This window comes from Bombyx mandarina, chromosome 05 (genome assembly GCF_030267445.1).
Source record: "Bombyx mandarina strain Sakado chromosome 05, ASM3026744v2".
Lineage (NCBI taxonomy): Eukaryota > Metazoa > Arthropoda > Insecta > Lepidoptera > Bombycidae > Bombyx > Bombyx mandarina.
The window spans coordinates 9,795,032-9,816,899 of record NC_143212.1 but is presented as its reverse complement, the minus strand read 5'-3'; the positions used below and the strand labels follow the sequence as shown (position 1 = coordinate 9,816,899).

General features: G+C 37.5%; 1 protein-coding gene across 2 annotated transcripts in view; it reads left to right on the top strand.

Moving 5' to 3' along the window:
- LOC114242584 (semaphorin-1A) overlaps positions 1–21,868 on the top strand; it is a 106,809-nt gene that overhangs the window by 25,515 nt on the left and 59,426 nt on the right. For both annotated transcript variants that reach the window (XM_089727685.1, XM_089727686.1), the window contains one exon: positions 5,712–5,767. The gene's annotated coding sequence lies outside the window, so the exon portion shown is untranslated. The remainder of the gene's footprint in view (positions 1–5,711; positions 5,768–21,868) is intronic.

The window sequence follows — 21,868 nt, the reverse complement described above, 5'->3', positions numbered from 1 at the left end:
GTCGAGCCCTTCGTCGCAAGCGACGGGTTCGACGAGAACGATGACCGGTGCTTGAGTTACCTAAAAGCGTTTGTGGCGACGTCGACTGCTTTCCATTCTGTCCGCAGGATCGGGAATATAGTTACCGGCGGCCACGATGAGAGGGTTCTCGTGTCGTGCCGCTTTATCGAAGTGGCGCATCGACGCCGACTGCAGATACTTACTGATGGATTTTAATACGATTGTCCCATCTTTCATACTAAAAATATAGCTGATCGCGGTATATGTGTACATTTATGGATATAAAGATGTAAATGGACATGACAGACCAGTTATGGATTTTTAAGAAAGCGGTTATTTTGGCCCTCCGCGAAGTGACTTAGTGAAGGGATACAACGGCTATTATAGTAAGCTTAATATCATTCCATCAAAGGTAAACATACTGTGAACACAAAAAAAACTAAAAAACGTAGCGTTGGTCCTACAGTTTAAATGTATTATTAAATAAAATAACAGTAAGTAGGTGTCGCGGATTGCAAGAATCAGTTATTTTCCGCATAGTTGTGCGGTGTAGCGCTGTTGGCGTGACCGGCTACATGACAGCAGCGACGCCCCAGCACCAGGCACGGACCTCCTCCATGTCCCTCACGCGATGTCAGCTCACGAAACTGAAAGCAAAAAAAATGAGGAATGTTGAATTATTGTGAAAATTTGTTTCAGAACTACAAACGGTATGAAAACCGTGGTAAAATTATTTGATTCTTCTGGTAGCCTAAATGGCTATTCTAGCAACGCTATAGGTGAGCTCACGGGTTCAACCTGAGAAAATTTTCTAACACTAGAACTAACAAGAGCAGTGCTTCGCAAAATCTACCACCGGATCAAAATCGCGACCCACTGAGAAGATCCGGTACAAAAATTCAGTGGGCTGTGTGGGTTTTATGGGTTAGTTCACTCGTCGAACTCTACTAAGTCGTAATTGATGAGTTCGATGAGGACGATGGCGGGGTTTATGTGCAAGAACTTTGAATTTAAAAGTTGTTATAACTTAAAACTTAACACTACGCTGCGTGAGGAGAGAGGAGTGGCGGCGTATTGTGAAGCTTGCAACCAACGCTTAAAAAAAATCTTACGGAAATTTACAAAATAATCATCATTCATTATTCATTATCCTGCCCTCCTCCTAGTTACCTGGGGTCGGCGCAACATGTTTTCTCCTTCCATACTTTTCTATCATATACCATTTCTTTGCTCACTCTCCTCTTACCCATATCGTCTTTCACGCTATCCATCCATTTCTTCTACCTCTTCCTCTATATCCTTCCACATTCATAGTTAACGTTTTATTACCAACCTCATTCATTACCATCCCAAACGCGCACTTCTCAGCTTCTCTGTCACAGGTGCCACTTTCAGACTTCCTCTAACATATTCATTCTGCATTCTATCCATTCTCGTTACTCCACAAATCCATCGCAACATTCGCATCTCTGCTGCATGCAATCGCCTTTCATCAAAATTTACAAAATAATATCTACATAAAATACTATAGATAAGTAAGTACATTGTAACAGATCACGAAAAATTATACCAATTTCCTTATGATGGTCACTCCAGATCCGAGAATGGCATACGCCGCACAAACATAGTTTGTCAGGACTGATGTATACAATTAATCTCGAAGTCCGCATCTCTATGATTAATGTTAATTACACCTCGATTCTCCAGCAATCACGATTAAGACCGCTGTTATAAAGTGTCCCGAGGCAATCGTTACTCGTGCTTTTGAAATGTCTCTGCGACCGCTATTTCAAGCTTCTTTTTAAAATAAAATTACATCTATGATGCAAAATAGTGATTATCTATACTAATCTATACTAATATTATAAAGAGGAAAGATTTGTTTGTTTGTTTGTTTCGAATAGGCTCCGAAACTACTGGACCGATTTGAAAAATTATTTTTCCATTAGAAGCCGACATTGTCCCTGATGAACATAGGCTACTTTTTTTTATTTTTTTTGGTTTCATGTGTGTTTTAATGTTTCCGAAGCGAAGCGAGGGCGGGTCGCTAGTCTTCTATACTTAAATGAATTGCTGTTCGTCAGTCTCGCTAAAACTCGAGAACGGCTGGACCGATTTGGCTAATTTTGGTCTTGAATTATTTGTGGAAGTCCAGAGAAGGTTTAAAAGGTTTAAATAATATAAAAAATACCCGGAATTATAACAAATCAAAAGGTTAATAAATATAAAAATACCCGGAATTAAATAAAAATAACAATTTTGTTTTTACTTTGATGTGTCCCCCGTCGGACGGATTCCTTTTGTATGTTTTAAGTTTATTTTATACAAAGGCTTAGGTTTTTAATTATCGATTGAGGCACTACGAAGTCTGTCGGGTCAGCTAGTTTCTGGATAATTTTTTCACAAGCAAATCAATACTACACACATGCCGTTACTTCAAACTAATTGAGACATTCACTTCATCTCTCATGTTGGGTGTGCGCAGTCTCCTTATAGTTAGTTGTCTTTTAGTTTTTATACCAAATGAATACTAAAGAGCCTTGGAATCGCCTATCTATCAAAAACAAAATATTTTCTTAAATTAATAATGAATTACCTCAATAAATACAAAATAAATGAGAAAACATCAACATTAACAACGATTTTATTTGTGCTTACAACAAGCCTATCATTAGAAAGTATAATACGGATAACAAGGTATATTATCTAAATGAAAAAATATTTCGTAACTCAACAATCGAGCCACCATTTTGTTCGGTAATCGAGCCGTCATAATGCGACATTGTGATTTGAGGCATCAAGTGGCTCTGATGAAAGCTCGCGTTTCTTAACATTGGATTATCTGACATTCCGACACAGTCAACGCAATTCGAGACTCAAATTATAAGTCTAAAAACTTTGGATATTACACACCTTAATTTTTATTAATACATACAATAATGACACTTGTGACTTCAAGTAGGACTAGGTGCTGAGTATTATATATTCAAATGTCACAGGTATTTCAAAGTTTAACAAGACCGAAAGGATAAGAAAAATGACGCAACACCTATATAAATATACTTCAGAATTACAATTTAACAAATAAATTTGAAAACAATTCAACAGGCTTTAAATTAAGCCTCGATTATTGATCGTAGTTATCTATATATTAATACGTGAAGCAAAAACTTTGTATCCCTTTTTACGAAAATTGCGCGGACGGAGGAGTATGAAATTTTCCACACTTATAGAGAATATAGAGAAGAAGTGCACAATGCTAATATTTTTTTTAAATAATGCTTAAAAGATACATTAAATCGATAAAGAAAACATTACACACACTACATACCATGTATTTGACGCACACACGCATGCATACTATTTATTGTCAAACTTTTGTTCTTGACGTCTGTGGTCAAATTGAGAATAGATTAAATATTGTTTGTCTTTATTAATATTATTTAAAGTGTAGTCTTGGCGAAATTTGTAATTATCTAATATATAAAATTCTCGTGTCACAATGTTCGTTCCCATACTCCTCCGAAGCCGCTTGACCGATTCTCATGAAATTTTTTATGCATGTTCAGTAAGCCTGAGAATCGGCTACTATCTATTCATACCCCTAAGTAATTAGGGTTGTCCACCCCTAACATATTTTTTTATTTGGACATTTTTTTTGTTATAATGATGTATTATGTGGTTGAATGAGGTTTGTTATTTTTATTATATATTCCCTCATCGTTCACAGCACTACATACCTCTTTCACTCATTTACCACATCCTTACACACTTACAATAAGTTAGTTTTTTTTCTACACTAGAAATTCCCTAGAAATCTTATATATGGCAAAACAATGTTTGCCGGGTCAGCTAGTAGAAGTATAAAATACAATCATAATAGTGTACAAACTTACAATTCCAATTAATTATAGTCGAATTTCGACTACTGCGGGACCTCTAGTATAGAGAATTACGTTAGACGTTATGGGCTTAAAAAAAATATTACAAAACCAGCAACACGACCTGGCTACGGTTCAAGAGCTCGACACAATTCGCAGGCAATTTTTGGCTACCACAATAACCGTAAAATTCAATTACGATCTATACCTACCTCGACGAAAGCGACAGTTACCAAACGAGATTGCAATTCTATTCCTCTCAAAGACACTATATAACACAACACAAGTTTATAGCCGCCATCTTATGTAATCTATGTAGCGTGAGTTGCTGTTTTAGTAATTTCAATGTGTCAATTGGTTCATTACGACTCTCATTAGCAGAATGTTCATAATTATCGGTTTTATGAATATTAAAATGCCAGTCACGCTGCTGATTAAATTGGAAATAATTTTGTTATCTTGTATTTAATTCTGGCAGAAAAAAATAATTAAAAACGCGGGTGTGTCAGTTGTATTTATTTAAATATGAACATCAGCCAAGCAATATTTTTGTTTTGTACTCAATAAGTGTCAAAATATTAAAACAAAAGATTATATACTAGAAGAAGATAGTTAGATTTCTTCATGAGTGCTTATTATGCAATTTTGTTACTTAAGATCAGAAGATGTGAAGCCATCTTTGACCCTGTGACACGAAAACCATCACAGCGTCCACGATTACCATACGCACGTTTCGGATCGTATTATTTACATTTATATTTTGTAACGGTTTTTTAGATAGACAAACACATATTCTTATTTTATTGTTACGGATGAACAAGCTCACAGTCCATCCGGTGTTTACCGGAGCCCGTACTATGAGATTGCCGGTACCTACCTTGAGGCTTGACACATAAGGTCTAACTGTTTTTTTTTATTTTTATTTCTTATATGCGCGGGCGAGCTCACAGCCCACCTGGTGTTAAGCCCACCTTGAGATATAAGTTCTAAGGTTTCAGTATAGTTACAACGGCTGCCCCGCCCTTCAAACCGGAACCCATAACTGCTTCACGGCAGAAATACGCAGGGACTCGCAAAAGGTCCTACTTACAACCAGTAATCTTAATCCAGTTATCTTAGTCTAAACCTTATAGTATAACGGAGGTTCCAACCCTTAGATCGAAATACACTGCTGTCTAGCGACAATTATAGTCATTATGTAATACAATAAATGTTACAGAATACCTTATAAACGCTCAGAGTTATACAATATTTCGTTCCAAATCTTGAAAACCGTGATGAACGATTCACTTCGCAGATTAGAAACGTTTTGTCATCGTTCCAGATGAACTTTACGGACTGTTTATCATTTAAATTTGAATTCGCTATTCGTCTGACTAGATGGACAAAAAATTTCATAGCCAACCTGAAATTAAGCGAACCCATGCATACTGTAGTGAAACACCGTGATTTCAAGACATTGACTTGACGTCGTAGTTGACTTCGGGTCTTCAGACCGGAAGGCATAATTGTTTCGAGTTGAAAACAGGGACAAAACTGTTGTACCAATCAGTATAAACTTACAATACGCCTTACTAATGAGCTATCAAGGTGCTAATTATGCTGGAACTATGTAGAGATTGTGTAGGAAAATAAGTAAACATAGCGGGATTATGGAGACAGACTATTTAATGCCTATATTTGACTACGAATTTTCGGCATTTGTTCCCTCTAATCTATGTCTACATATGTATATATAGATTTATAAAAATTGCTTAATTTCCTTAGGTCATACTGATGATATTTGTTACAGCATTTGAATAGGACTTTCACTTCGTTTTTTTGTTTCAGAATCGAGCCAACGCTATACAGGCGACTTTTCAAGAACATTTGCATTTCTTCGATGGGTGAGTGACATTTATATGCAAATACAACGCCATTGAAAATGCACAGTTAAGCGATCAAAATAGTGCAAAAACAGTGCAATATTTTCGTGTTTTCCTTAGTCTGTAGCCCCGTAGTTAAGAGCAAATTCGTATTTGTGTTTTTAAATATAATACGCACCAATAAGACGTGGAAAATATTTCAAAAGGACCGTCAAAGTTTTATTTTATCTATAGCAAATTACATAAATGAATATAATATGTGTGTGGGCGTCGATGACACCTGTTCATTGATGGAGTGGGTTCGACCGATCCGTTGTACAACATCATCCATAGTTATGTACGTGATGAGACTTAGTTCATTAAAGGCATTCGTTCATAAATATAATTACTGTTTGGTCCGACCTGCCAATGTTTCTGCAAAATTAAATATAAAAGAAGAGATAACTAGTCAGTGTTGCAATGAAACTAAGACTTCGACTTAACGCGGTTCTAATCAAAGAAGACAAACAGAATTCATGTCTGGTTTGGTAACCGATTAACATTAAAATATATTCTGATCAGATTTATAACCTGTAAAGCTTCTGATATTTTTATTCGCATATAAGCATAGTCGTCTCGAGAATTTTTTATAGCTTTTATATTTCTCATATTTCATCACAAATGCTAATACAGTTTTGAATACTGGTGGTAGGGCATCTTGTAAGCCCACACGGATAGGTATGCCTATTTGTATCCTATGCGAATCCTGCCTGTTTCTGCCATGAAGCAGTAATGCAATACGATTTGAAGGGTGGGGCAGCAGTTTTGATGTAAAAACTCAGACTTTGAACTCATTTCTCAAGGTTTTGTTAATGTCTATGGGCTCCAGTAACCACCTAGCACCAGATGGGCTGCGAGCTCATCCACATATCTAAACAATAAAAAATACAACCGAAACTACGATCTCATGTCACAGTATGAAAAAAAAGGATTTAAAAAGTAAATTATTTCATTTTTTTATTGTTTTTGTAGGCAGACGAGCATACGGCCCACCTGATGGAAAGTGGTCACCATCGCTCATGGACGTCAGCAATGGCAGGGGCAGAGCCAGCCGCTGCCTACCATTAAGAACTCTCCGCAAGCCTCGTTTGAAGAAGGACATGTCATAGCGCTCGGAAAACACCGTGGAGAGGAGTTCATTCCAAAGCCGGATGGTACGTGGCAAAAAAGATCTTTGGAAACGCACTGTCGATGAATGCAGCGGTTCCAGATAATATAGATGAGCTCTGCTCCGATGGCGGGAGGTGCGATGAGAAAAAGGAAATAAGGGGATCATCTCGAATAATTCCTCAAAGCATTCCCCATGGAACATACGGTGTAAAACACAGAGAGAACCGAAGTCCCTCCGTAGACCCAGAGGTTCCAAGCGATCCGCGAGAACGGGACTATCGACTATCCGAACAGCCCGTTTCTGTATGGAGTCAAATGGAAGTAGCTGGTATTTGGGAGCCCCGGCCTAAAGGTGAGAGCAGTACTCCACGCGAGACCGGACCAGCTTTATAAAGTGCAAGTCTCTGCCCAGGCGTGAAATCCCGCTTCGCTTTGTTGAGGACTCCCAACATTTTAAAGGCCAATTTGGCTTTACCTTCCAAATGACTCCGAAATTGGACATCGCTCGAAATATCGATCCCCAGAATCCCTTTACTCGCGGAAAGCTGAAGGGCTACTCCTTGAAATTCCGGCGCCATGACAAAAGGATTCTACTTCGCAGTGAACGCGCAAACCTGTGTCTTCAATGGTTGAACTGAACTGAATTTAATTCACCCCACTTGGAGACCCGCCCCAGAGAGCTCTCCACTTCAGACACAAGTTTTGATCGCCTCTCGTATACAACGCTTCGAGAGAGACTCTGATAGCCGAGATATCGCGCATCCCCCGTGCCATCATCCACATAGCAATGCATGCCATCAATAGATAACATAACATTGATATGCAGTATGAAAAGCGTGGGGGAGAGCACCGAGCCTTGTGGAATGCCAGCCTTGATAGTCATGGTATCAGAGCAGCACAACTGTGATGCTCCGTCCATTCAAAAAGCTAGCGATCCATTTGCAGAATCCCTCGGGGATTCCGTAAGCTGGAAGCTTCAATAAAAGTGCCCTATGCCAGACCCTGTCGAAGGCCTTCGCGATGTCAAGGCTCACAGCGAGAGCCTCGCCCTTGCTTTTCAAGGCTTCAGCCCGTCTATGTGTGAGGTATACAGGAAGATCGCCAGCTGAGCGACCATGACGAAAACCGTACTGCCGGTCACTGATCAGCTGGCGATCTTCAAGATACTTAAGGGGTTAGATATTTAGGATTCGCTCCATCACCTAGGAAAGCAAGAAAGTTATCGCGATAGGTCTGTAATTCGAGGGGTCCGACCCTTCACCCTTTTTGGGTATAGGGTGAACATGAACACGACATATTTGAAAATACATAAAATTTTTGCCACAATGAACTCAGTTAACGGAAAATAAAATATGCTAGTGTTTAATTTAAGCTTAACACTAATTCTACGAAGTTTATACACAGCCTTGTGTCAGACGAGCTTATTGTTTAGAAGATTTAAAGCCTTTGATACTTGTCAGATACGACCCACTCAGCTAGTTCACCGGATTGCCTTACTTACAGTAGTCAACATTACAAAGGAATATTGAGATAAACCACGCTATATCCAAAGTAATAAACTAGAGATGAAACACAACGTTGAGTAGATATCGCGCTAACATTCTCAGAGCTTTATGAAACTGACGTCTCTAAAATGCTTTTGTAAATCTTTGACGGTGACGTTAATAATTTAATCAGATAGTAATTCCTACGAATAAATAATAAGTCTATTTGTTCGTAGAGTAATTCCAGCCAATTTCATGTTTATCAATTTCTTTATATATGCGAATATAAATAATGTCAGTTACTAGTGGTTGGTAGGTGAGTCCGCGCGGGTGGGTACCACCACCATGCCTATTTCTGCCGTGAAGCAGTAATGCGTTTCGGCTTGAAGGGTAGGGCAGCCGTTGTAACTATACTTGAGACCTTAGAACTTATATCTCAAGGTGGGTGGCGCATTTACATTGTGGATGTCTATGGGCTCCAGTAAACACTTAACACCAGGTGGGCTGTGAGCTCGTCCACCCATCCAAGCAATAAAAAAAAATAAAAAATAAAAACGTATAATAAAAGTTCACGTCGTCAAATATTGAACCTGTTATCTCTACTGTCAGTTTAGTTTAGTGCATATGATGACTAATTAAAATGACACTGCTATAATTTGTAATTTTAATTTAGTTATTTAATCATACAGAAAAAGAAAAGCCAAGGAAAAGGTTTTTCATCTATACTTCTATACTATAATATTATAAAGAGGAAAGATTTGTTTGTTTGTTTGTTTCGAATAGGCTCCGAAACTACTGGACTGATTTGAAAAATTATTTTACCATTAGAAGCCGACATTGTCCCTGATGAACATAGGCTACTTTTTTTTAAAAAAAAATTTATTTAATTTTTTTGGTTTCATGTGTGTTTTAATGTTTCCGAAGCGAAGCGAGGGCGGGTCGCTAGTAATAATATTATAAAGAGGAAAGATTTGTTTGTTTGTTTGTTTCGAATAGGCTCCGAAACTACTGGACCGATTTGAAAAATTATTTTTCCACTAGAAGCCGACATTGTCCCTGATGAACATAGGCTACTTTTTTTATTTATTTTTATTTTTTTATTTTTTTATTTTTTTGGTTACTAATAATATTATAAAGAGGAAAGATTTGTTTGTTTGTTTGTTTGTTTCGAATAGGCTCCGAAACTACTGGACCGATTTGAAAATTTTTTTTTCCATTATAAGCCGACATTGTCCCTGATGAACATAGGCTACTTTATTTATTTATTTATTTATTTTATTTTTTTGGTTTCATGTGTGTTTTAATGTTTCCGAAGCGAAGCGAGGGCGGGTCGCTAGTTTATACAATAAATCTAAACGAGTAAACATACTTAACGTTTGAATCATTCGCAGCAAGTATGTACCGATGTATAATTAGATGGGATCCCGCAATAATACAATAAACAAATGGAATGTGTCGGATTCAAGGTTAACCGGCTGATATCATCATTGCGTAGGAAAAATGAAACTGCGCGCCTGCGGAAAATATATGAAAAACTTATAACACACGTTAACATACTTTCCATGTAGTTGTCTTTAGACGACGCACAGATTAATTACACCATATCATATAATATCAGTAAATTTTAAAATCAGACCTAACTTTTCAATTTCTTATGGTCCTACTGGTGATAGGACCTCTTGTGAGTCCGCGCGGGTAGGTACCACCACCCTGCCTATTTCTGCCGTGAAGCAGTAATGCGTTTCGGTTTGAAGGGTGGGGCAGCCGTTGTAACTATACTGAAACCTTAGAACTTATCTGAAGGTGGGTGGCGCATTTACGTTGTAGATGTCTATGGGTTCCAGTAACCATTTAACACCAGGTGGGCTGTGAGCTCGTCCACCCGTGAAAGCAATAAAAAAAAACCGATGTCACATTAAAATCTAGTTCGGTTCTTACGACATCATGTAACGCATCACGTTCTTAGTTTCCTAGTGACAAATCAGAAATGGAGGTCGCTTCAAAATGTCGGAATTAGCATCTCTATTGTATCATCAAAGCGCAGACCTTGAAGTTTTCTTATGTGTAACACTCACTCTTTCGAGTAAGGTCTTTTAAACTTATACCGCTCTCATAGTATTATAACAACTAAAAAGGTTGTTATGAAAACAAATTAACGTTCTTGAACGAAAATGAAAATCATATGTACACAAATAATAATAAAAAACAAATCAACCATTCCAGTCAGTCGACGGACCGATGCCAAGAACACAAAATTGTTTTTCTTGGAAAACAAATGTTAGCCCACGTGGCGTGTTCACAGTTCACAACATACACATCTAATATTAAAACAAAAGCGATTGTTTCCACATAATATATAGAAACACTGATGAATAATTTAGATTATTCAAGCTTAAATTAAGTTCATGAGATTGTTCAAATGAACAAAAGTCAAAATGCAAAAAAAAAAGATTAAATTACAAATAAAGTTTGGGAAATTGCGTAACAGTAAATAAATATGTATTTTGCACATGTGTAACTGTAAATTTGTAGATAATCATTAAAATAACAGTTGAATTCTTTTGAATTTCTTGAAATTTAATTGAAAGATTTGGAACACTTCAAATAAATGTTAATGTAAAGTTTAAAATTCTAAAACTTTAAAATTCTATCAGGTCAAGGTTTCATTCAAAAACGTACAAAATTTTATTCCAAATACTACAAAATGTTTGCATGTCTTTATGTAATTATCACTTTCAGGTTCTGATTTAACCGACACAGTTACAGCCAAAGCTCGATGATTGATGACCAAACAGTGAATCCTCAAAGTACGCGTCGTAATAACATTGTAACAATTCTAGTTTATGTATATTACAACAATATTTACTTCGAAAAGTCTAGATGGCTAGGTGAATTAAATTTAAGATGCGTTGAATCTTAAAATTTGTTTACACTATGATTTTTTCATTAAGGGTTTATCGATAGTTGTTAATAGTTAGATAGCTTTATGATTTTTTCCATAAAACCCGAATTTACCTCACTTTTATAGAATACTTTCCTTTGATTTAAGAATCATTTCGATAGGATACATGTCTATGAGTATAGAGAGCCTCTGGACTTACTAATGGATCAAAATTCCAAATGCTCTCGATATTTTTATTAAATATTCAATAGGAAGTGCTCTGAGAAATTATAAGTAGTTCTATCGTCTCTTTTTTACAATTATATCATCACCACAAAAAGGTTCGTTTATAGCACCTGGATATGGTCCACCTGGACCTGGAACCATAGCGCTCAGGCGCAGTGCGTTTTCACGCATCATTTTCAGTAGTTGAGGTCAAACACGCAAAGCAGAATTGGTGAGCGTCATCTCTCCGAGACTCGTGCTTTTTGGTCAGTTGCAGAAAGAAAGTCCTTCTGGTTAAGCTCTTCACCTCGAACTCCACTATGGATGATCGAGGAACCATGCCACCGAACACTTCTTGGTGTAATAGCTCCCTGCCGGAGATTCGCTTCGTACAGTGTGCGGTTAAGCGAAAGCTACGGCTCCTGGATGTCCATAAGTCGATCGGGCCACATTGCATCCCCAGCAACGTTTCGAGCGATGTGAGGAATATCGGATTAATAGTGCGTTTCCAAATAGCTTTTCCACTACATACCATCAGACTGGAGCTAACTCCCTTCCACGTTGCTTGTGGAGTGCTATAACATGTTCTTCTTCAAACATGGCTTGCGGACAGTTTCAACAGTAGTCAGCGGCTTGGCTCTACCCCTGGTATTACTAATGTCCATTACTGTACATGAGTGACGGTAACCACTCATCATCCAGTGCATCCGAGTATACGGAGCTCGTCTGCCTATTACGGCAATAAAAAAACTCATGCAACTACAATCGCTCACGCGGGCTGTAGATAAGGTAATGAAAAATTTAAAATGTTCATGTAATTTTCATTCAATGTAATTGTTTGTTCAATTTATCTAATTATCATCGACACGTGCAGAATGCAGCTGTTTAGTGCACCTGCACCAAGCTATCAGTGTGAAATGAACTCTGTTGTAACCTTTCGCATAACTCGTAGTAAAATAAAACTGCAATATTTCAAATTATGTAGTCCAAAAAATACTCCCTTTTTCGAGAATACCTAATTTAACAACCAGAGTTTGCAAGTAAATAATCTTAAAATTAAATCTAGATTTACGATTTAACCTCAAGTTTTTTATTGTTATTATATTATTTCGGACATTTTCGAACACTAGGGTTTTCTGGTTCACGGACGACTCAAAGCAAGCATTTTTAATGATATAACATTAATGCAAATAAACTATAAAATTATTTTGCAATAAAAAAAAATGTTAAACAAAAATAATTCAGTCACTAACTGTACAAAGCTACTTCAATGGACACCTAACAGTCTCATAGAATGCGTGTACCGGAATGTAAATGTCAGACCTCACATACATCCCCGTTACATTTACGGAAGGCCTGTATAATTACGTAACGCAGGATCATTACTGCGTTTTTCTAAACGCGTAATTACACTTAGGGGCGGAACAAACAAAGTCGGCGTCCGGAAAATGGTCACCGTTACAAGCCAGCCGTAGTAGGTATGCTTCTACGTAATTACTGGCAACCGGAATATTGTGCTGTTAATCTAAGAACAGATTTAATTTCACTTAAAAAAGCCTTTGAGCCTCCGTCAGACTGTATTACGTTTAATGAGCCAGTTGTTTCGCGTGAATTCACAATCATATTATCGCGACCCGAATGTTGGAAGTTAAACTGATTATAAGCGAACGTGACGGTTTTGTTTAAACACACCGATACACACGCTATGTGCAGCATCATTCGAATTTTTAAATTGTTGGCCTAACACTAGTTGTGTTTAATACTTAACGTTACAATAAATAAAAAATGAAATTACCCACGTGGCTTATAGAGAGTAGATTAAATTCTACTGAAGTTGTAGGCATCTTACCCATCTCGGGGCTAATGGACTGGCCATTAGTATACCTCACGCTATAAGTCCCCGTTCTAAACTCCAATCGACATTTTAATGGTCATACAAAAAGCATCGTAATTTTAGAATACTGAGATTTAACACAAACGCCATGATTGAACCAACAGTAAATGTTTCGAATGCCTTGTTGAATGTGATTTTTTATGTCCGCCGTTGTAAACATCCATTAGGGGAGTAAGTAATGGCTCGTGGTGCGTTATGTTCCCGAGGTCGTCTTGCCTTGTTAAAGCCATATTTTCTTAGATAATAAAATGATCATCTTCATACAGCCACTCAACTTTCTCCGTTGTGCTTAGAACGGTTTTGTATGCGATAATTCACGTCAAACATTGTTAATGTATTTTTTTAAAACATAAACATTTCTTTCAAGTCAACACTTAGTCTAAATTTACATGAAATTTCAATTAGATGACCTTCCTAGTTACATGAAAAAACCAACCTTGAATATCGTCAACCGTTAAAAATCATGAAGCGTTGACTTAGTTATGAAATTAATATTTTTTAGAGTCATAAAAAGAAAACATTATGGCTTGTACGAATAGATTTTAAATGATATCGTTTTGAGCCTTAAACCTTACGGAGAGACGTTAATGCGTGGCTGTGCCTGTGCCCTGTGCCTGTGCCCTGTGCCATTACTAATATCGATAGACGAGTATATACATTTTTTTTTTTTATTGCTTAAATGGGTGGACGAACTCACAGCCCACCTGGTGTTAAATGGTTAGTGGAGCCCATAGACATCTACAACGTAATTCCGCCGCCCACCTAGAGATATGAGTTCTAAGGTCTCAGTATAGCTACAACGGCTGCCCAACCCTTCAAACTGAAACGCATTACTACATACCTACCCGTGCGGACTCACAAGAGGTCATACCACCAGTAATTACGCAAATTATAATTTAGTATCAGGTGGGCCGGATAACCTCGTCCATTGTCACTGGCAAAAAGTAACGGTCTGTTACGCTACTAATTCAAAAGTACATATGGGTTGCTGGAGCTCCCTCGAGTAACTTCTATCACTTAGTCATCATCCGCCTGTATGATTCTCGCACTACCTAACTCATTCTTACATGCTGAGAGTTTGTGGTAGGTAGTGCGTAGGATTATTACCGGCTCTTTTTCAGCTGTGCAATCAATACCCATTTGGAGGAAAGGATAGCTGCTATTCAGTCTCAAGAGGAGCAATAGGTTTTACCTTTGTCTTTATGGACTTTAATAGCCGCTTCACAATAAAATGACGCTTGCAAACGTATGTAAGTGAGCACGTCAATCTATTTATGCTTGTAAAAACATAACCTTTGAAGTCATTTTGTTGTTGAAATCTACCTATATATACTAGATACGAATATACTAGTATATACTAGAAAGTATTTGATTGATGTATTGAAGATTATTGATCGGTTTTATGTCCTTTTTTGTTTTATATGAATTGAATTGAATTGACCCTATTTACCTAACAAATAAAACAGATAATTTGCTTTAGTATCAAATAAAGTTTGATTCAAAAACAGAGGCACGTAAGTCAACAACTAATGGCAAAAAATTTCCAAACAACCGTTGCCATTTGTACGAGTTAAACTTACAAAAATGCTCAGACATACACGAAACCACAATTTGCAACAAAAAGGAGTTCACGCGCGTGACATACGTGTAGAATGCAAATAACACATACAGCAAGAACAAACTAAGAAGCGGTAGCGCCGCGCCGGCAATGTCTTTAGCGATAAATCGTCAGCGAACAACTCATACTTTGAAAACGATAACTAAAATAATAGGTACTTATACCATTTATGTTGAAAAATATTGGTAACACACACAATTTATTCAGCTGTTCATTGTTATAAACATAAATACAAGAAATAAAATGTATTACAGTTTTTTCTTTTTTTTTTTTCCTCCTACCTATGCTGATAGCCTTGAGAGGCTATTTCAGCTTCGCCCTAACGTTTGTAGGTGAGCTCACGGGGCTCAAACCTGACTACGATGCTAACCCGAACCCTAGCAAGAGTCGTGCTTCGCAGAATCTACCACCGGATCGGAAACGCGACCCACTGAGAAGATCCGGCGAGAAACTCAGTGGGCTGTGTCTGAGGGTTAATTTACTCGTCGAGCGCTTCGTCGCAAGCGACGGGTTCGACGAGAACGGTGACCCGTGCTTGAAGTACCTAAAAGCACCGTTAGTGGATCGGGAGGATCCGAGATGACGTGTTTTGGGCGACGTCGACTGCTTTCCATTCTGTCCGCAGGATCGGGAATATAGTTACCGGCGGCCACGATGAGAGGGTTCTCGTGTCGTGCAGCTTTATCGAAGTGGCGCATCGACGCCGACTGTACCTATATACTTACTGATGCACTCGAAGTTCAGGTCGTCATGGAGGTCGACGTTCCTGACGAACCACGGGGCTCCGACGGCAGTTTTTTCTTCAAGAGCTATTTATTCATATAGAATTATGGTGGTAAATTTTAAAGTAACTGTTTAACTTAAAAATCTCCAATACCGTATAAATGTGGTATTTCTATCGCATCGTCCTTTTGTGTCCTATTCTAATTTTAAAAGGTCTTCTGACTTACCATTTATCATTAAATTTTAGAATCCTAACAGCTAAATGAGGTTGTAATCCTTTGAAACTAGACTTAAATGCTATCTACGCTACAACTACGTACTATAAACCGTCTGAAAGTAGTGGTGAAAGTACGTTAACCTCCATTGAAATTTGAATAATATAAATGAATTCTAAAAGAACATACTAAGAAGAAAACGTTCTAGTATTTTTACACGATTAAAGTTTCTGAAGTTTGGTTTAAAAATATTGTCAATAAAGTGGCTCTTTCACAATACAAGCAGTGCGATTATGGAATTCTCTCCCTCAACCTATTCGTGCCAGTTCCTCTCTAGAAATTTTTAAGAGTCAAATGAAGATACATTTCCTGTCACTTTAATTGTATTTAAGTTATTGTTTTATGTATGTTTATTTATAAGTATTTTTCATTTTATATATATTTTTTAAAGCTTAGTTCAAAAATCATGCTTTAATAGCTTTTATATTGTACACTATTCCCCTCTTATACATCGTATTTCTCTCTGCTAATGGTTTGCTGGAAGAAAACTCATGAATGAGTTAAGCTCGCCTTTGTACCTACATAGTATTTAGACATTCTTTAAATCTGTTTTTATTGTATTTTCTTTTTGTGTACAATAAGTATATATAAATAAAATAACGTACTCATTGCTGTTTCAAAGCAGAAAAGTAACGCAGAAGCAGTCTACGTCGGCCGTTCGTCTGATTGGCTTTATTTGCGTCTCGGCGCCTTGTCTATAAAAAGAACCCGCAGCACACACGCCACGACGTTCGTCTGCCATTTCGTCTCCCTGAACTTATTTCATGTCTCATCTAACTGGTTCACGGCTTAAATAAAATACAAAAGAGTGTCTGTGAATCTGTGATTCAGTCAAGCGGTTTACCCTTTTACTTTTGACTCACCCTTGCACTTAATAATAAGTCGATACGATGACTAAGTATGTAAGTGTAATTAGATTTTACTAACGAAGTACTAACTCTGTTGTCTGAAAGATGTACTTAACAAATATTCACGATTGACTTCCACGGTGAAGGAATAACATCGTGTAATAAAAATGAAACCTGCAAAATTATAATTTGGGTAATCACTGGTGGTAGGAGCTCTTGTGAGTCCGCGCTGGTAGGTACCACCACCCCGCCTATTTCTGCCGTGAAGCAGTAATGCGTTTCGGTTTGAAGGGTGGGGCAGCCGTTGTAACTACACTGAGACCTTAGAACTTATATCTCAAGGTGAGTGGTGCATTACGTTGTAGATGTCTATGGGCTCCAGTTACCACTTAACACCAGGTGGGCTGTGCTCGTCCACCCATCTAAGCAATAAAAAAAACTCTATTAAATATTCGGTTAAGAGCCGCTCAAATCTAGCGTAATATTTGTATTTGTTAACACATATCCCTGTTGGTGGATGTGTGTAATATTTTGGCATCGTGCGTCGAAAGCTGAGTGCCAAGCCGCAAGGTGGTGTGCGCCGTGTGTAACATTATCCTGATGGAAGTGCGGTCACAGCTGGCTCTCGGCCTCACCGCCGCCGCCGTGCCGCTAGGAGCCGGCTTGTTGCAACGCCCGCAATATTATATTATACATCGCAAGCACGTTATAGGACGTAGGTACAAATTTTTCGGTCATATTGCAACGTCGTTTCAGTAAACAAAATTTAAAAAAGGACTAACTTCCTTTAAATTGAAATATAATTTGTTTGTTTATTGACCTAATCCTCCAACTGCGTATACATTCAACAATAGCTCCAAACAACAAATAAGAATTAGTACTACTTGTTATTTCTTCATTATTGAAAATTTTATATTTTTAAATGCAGAACAATAAAATAGATTTATTAACGTTCATTTTAATCACACATAAAATAACACTAACATATATAATAGGAATACAAGCTGAGTTATCAAAAAAGTAATAATATTCTTTCATCTTCATCCAAGGAATAAGGAATTATAATACATAAACTGAATAACATCTTTACCTACTTTGAGTAAGCGAAACGATTGAACATGATAAAAATCTTCACCGAAATTCTTATAATGACCAATAACTTTCTGCAATTAAGCCCTTTATTATAACTTTAAAGTGAGAGGGTGGACAAGACAGTGCGTGTCCTGACGGCGCCGAATAGACGGCTACGGTGACTCACTGGGCTCTCCACACTGGTACGAACCCTCCAATCGTTAGCAGCAAATATACCCCATTATTGTGTACTAAAATAGGAACGCGAGCACGTCACCCGTCGTCAAAAGTGTTTAAGCAAAAATTTAATTCCCCATTTATAAACAATCTTGGTATTCCTGCAGTTTTAAGCATAGGTATTTAATTACTAGAACGACAACGCATATCTATCATGATGGATTATTCTGTTTTATTGGCTTCTAAAACATCATATCCTAGGCCATAAGGATTAAATATAATATTATATTGAACACAGCCTAATCGCTATATATATTATTTCTAACGTTATACTACGTGGTCACAGAAAACTCCGTGTTAAGTAGTTAGGAAATCAAGTATTTGAGCTTTATTACAGTAGATGAGCAAATGAGAGTTTGCTTAATACGGGACGTGAGGTAATAATTTTTTTTGAATTCAAAGTAACGATTTCAATCTTCATCGTATGTAATAATAATGAAGCATATTATACGGATGATGAATATGTAACAGTGTGTTGGGGCCAGTCGCGTGACATGCACCCTCGCGCGTCCTCCCTCGCACGCAACCAAATTAGTTAGTCCCCGCTTATGAAAATGTCAGTATCTGCCCGTAGCCGTATTTAAATATTTAAACGTTCATTTAAATATATAACATTCGGTCACAGCATACAAAAACAGCTCTTAAAAAAATAAAGAGCAAGAATTACTTTGCGAAATATTATTATTCGAGTAGCTTTTAGGTACCGCAAAATTATAATTTGCGTAATTACTGGTGGTAGGACCGCTTGTGAGTTCGCGCGGATAGGTACCACCGCCCTGCCTATTTCTGCCGTGAAACAGTAATGCGTTTCGGTTTGAAGGGTGGGGCAGCCGTTGTTACTATACTGAGACTAGAACTTGTATCTCAAGGTGGGTGGTGCGTCTACTTTGTAGATGTCTATGGGCTCCAGTAACCAGTTAACACCAGGTGGGCTGTGAGCTCGTCCACACATCTAGGCAATAAATAAATAAAAACCTACCTACTTATGTCTTTTTTTCACAAGCGGTTTCGTAGTTTACGTAAAAACGATTTCCCTGTCCGTGATATTTCCTTGGAGATGCAAAGCAATTTTCTGCTAGAGATAACCTCTATAAGCGAGTTTGCTTATATGCGATGTTTATTTGGAAAAAAGAGCGCCAAATTCTGAAATTGACGGTTTTCGAAGACTCCATATACCTACTCGCGAAACACATCACTCGCACATTATAGTAAAAAAAATTGGTTTTCTTATATTCATTACCGTACACTACTTACACGTATTATTATACATATAATTACAATTAACAAAGATATTTCAAGATTATAATGCATATGAATACATAAATTCAATAACAAGATTATAATTCATATGAATACATAAAAAGGCATTTTTGCCGCGAAGCCGTCATGCGTTCCGGCTGTACATAATACATTAAGGACACCCACAACCACCACAGGGACCACTTAAGATCAGGTGGGCTATAAGCTCGTTCACTCAACTAAACAATAAAAAAATGCGTTACAACATGCGATATAGTTCATTCAAAAACTCTTAAAATGCAAACTTGATGCTGATTTCGAATAAGCTGTTCAAAATACATTGTACATATGTTATTTTAAACCGAGTTTAAGCGGCGTTCAATTAGAATCGTAGGTGTTTTCAAACCAATTCATTGAAAAGCGGTCTTCAAGCGACATAGATAAGAAATTAAGGCGATTCAAATCATCTAGTTAATTCGTATCCAAAAACTGCTAAGCTTGTCCAATTCATTTGTTAAGATCAACAAATAGACGTAGAGGCGCTTGGTTATCTCAATGAAGTCTGACCAATTACTGTCAAACTCCGTTACTATTGAACTTGTCATTTTATTTCATTGCCATCAGCAGAAAATTAAGCTTATATTGAAATACTATAACGAAAGCTATCAATTGTTCTTGCACCTCTTGTTTTTTTTTATTGCCCTTATAGGCAGACGAGCATACGACCCACCTGACGGTGAGTGGTTACCGTCGCCCATGGACTTCAGCAATGCCAGGGGCAGAGCCAAGCCGCTGCCTACTGCTTGTGTTCTCTGTGTCTTGTTTGTGTTCATAGCTATATTCGCTTTTTTGATTACGATAGTAATAGATATTTTGAATTATCTTTTCTTTTGTGACATTATGGTCACTTATATTACTAGTTAGTTGTTCAGCTAATAACGGAATAAAATGGAAGAAAAATCCAATTCTTTCCAATCTTTAAAGAAAAACCCACATCATAAACTTTACTAATAGCCACCATTTATTGATAATTTTTCTTTAAAGTAACGACACTTCTGTAACGAACTATACTTAATAGAATCGAGATACGATTATAGAATCGATCCGGTGGTATACGATTCACAACACAAAATCGTGCATCCCTAAATTGCATACACCCATTGTCCGTAAACTTCACTCATTGTTCCAAACTAGGAGTTGAAACGATAATTTTAAATTGGATGGAGAAAGTCGCAACACTTTCTAATTCAATTGGTTCCCATTGATCCAGTATTTTCTAAACAAGTCTGTGATAAACTAGAATGTAAACATGTACTGTTTTACTGAACTGATTTTTCAACGTTTACAAATACTCAACAAGCTGACGTTGTGGTTTTAATTTAAAACGGATGTAGAAAATACAATTTAAAATAAACTCGATTGTGATTAACCATCATCATCATCTCAGCCTATGTCCATTGCTGTACATAGGCCTCACAAATTGATCTCCAGTGCGGCTAGTCCGTTGCCACCTGTATCCAATGTGACCCAGCGAAATCAGCTTTATTTCGAAACATCACAAATCCAACAAATGGTAGGGCTCTCTGTCAGGGATAAGGCGTAATATTGTATTCTCGTACCAACTGATGCGATGATAGGATCGGGCAGATTTCCCAGTGCGTCACATCGTCGGGTCTCACCGCGATTGTGTGTAAAGAATTGAACCTAAAAGTCCTAGTAAATGCATTAGGCGTGATGAGTTGGCACAGAGCCTATTTCAACCCGGCTCCCCGTGGGGCTGTAGTGATAATTTGCACGAGCCAGCCCTACCCGCTCTCCTAGCCTTGTAGACTTTGATCTGTCTTGGCATATGGATCATGACAACGCTTGTATGGAAAAATGATGACGTCGTTTATAGTGTTCCAATATAACAAACCCACAACACGGCTCCAGAACGTGTGATGATGATCCAATAATACAAGCCCCGGCTTCGAAAGGGCCCGTAGAAATACAGTGAAACTGACACAGCATGGAATGACGCTCAAAAGAAATCAAAATATTCAAGAAGACGCTATTAAGTCGCCATAACTCTATTTCTCCGAAAAAATCGCCAAAAAACATAATTAGTTACCTCTTTTCCAAAAACATCACACAAAAACTATACAAAACCATTTTAAACAAGTACATATTATTATAATTTCGTAAGCCCTGCTCGTGTAAGCTGTTCCCTTGAAAAAATCTTTTTTGAACAGGCGAAGAGGAGAAAGAAAAAATATTCAACCACCTAGAGATATCATTATTTTTGTTATTTTGTTCTTGAAACAACTTCGCAACTAAAGCGAGTGTCATGATCATAGAGATTATTTGTATATTAATAAAAATGTTGCGATAGAAACAGCTTAATGAGTACTTACGATTTTGGTCCAGTTTTGTTTTTAAATTTATTGTTTTGAATTTACATTCAGAACTGTATATTGTGTTGACATTACTAATCTTCGT